This window comes from Schistocerca piceifrons, chromosome 8 (genome assembly GCF_021461385.2).
Source record: "Schistocerca piceifrons isolate TAMUIC-IGC-003096 chromosome 8, iqSchPice1.1, whole genome shotgun sequence".
NCBI lineage: Eukaryota > Metazoa > Arthropoda > Insecta > Orthoptera > Acrididae > Schistocerca > Schistocerca piceifrons.
The window spans coordinates 257,807,953-257,808,835 of NC_060145.1; the positions used below are offsets into that span (position 1 = coordinate 257,807,953).

At 48.0% G+C, this 883-nt stretch overlaps 1 pseudogene; it reads right to left on the reverse strand.

Annotated features, from left to right (window-relative positions):
• Positions 1-286: 286 nt before the first annotated feature.
• On the reverse strand, positions 287-404 carry LOC124712768 (annotated as a pseudogene).
• Positions 405-883: the final 479 nt, after the last annotated feature.

Here is an 883-nt window from a genome sequence, read left to right on the forward strand (position 1 = left end):
GGAGGGGCTTGTGGTCAGCACACCGCTCTCCCGCCCGTTGTGAGGTATCGTGACCGGAATCACAAGTAGTAAAGGATACATAAATCATTCACTCCGTCTTCAGGCCACCAATGGGCTACCGGGACCATCCGACCGCCGTGTCATCCTCGGAGGAGGATGCGGATAGGAGGGGCATGGGGTCAGCACAGCTCTCTCCCGGTCGTAAGATGGTTCTTGACAGAAGCCGCTACTATTCGGTCGAGTAGCTCCTCAACTGGCATCACGAGGCTGATTGCACCCCGAAAAATGGCAACAGCACATGGCAGCCTGGATGGACACCCATCCAAGTGCCGACCACGCCCGACAGCGCTTAACTTCGGTAATCTCACGGGAACCGGTGTATCCACTGCAGCAAGGCCGTTGCCTACATAAATCATTCGCAAAAATTTTTTATTGAATATCCTGGTTTTGGTTACTGTGTGACCATTTTCGGTGCAGTAAACGTAAGTTAAAGCATTAAAATCACTTTTATATGCACGTATTCCTAACTGGACTAATCATGACAACTCAGCCTTTACCATGAATATTCCACTTGCGACTATGCGCAAATAATATTGGTTTTAATGTTTTAACTTTTCTGCACTGAAGATGGCCACACAGTGACCGAAACTGGATATGCATTATTTGCGACTGAGTGCTGTATCCTTTACTATGGCTGAATACTGTGCATCGCTGTCTTCGATCCAGAAAGACCCGGGTTCGATTCCCAGTAGCTCCTTGTGTTTTTCTAAGGCAGGGAGATCTGGAATGTCGTCCACATAGCCTCGTGAGCCCAAATGAGGAAATACTTGGATAAACAAAGCAGCGATAACATCAAGATTCATCTACTGGCAATAACGGTAGG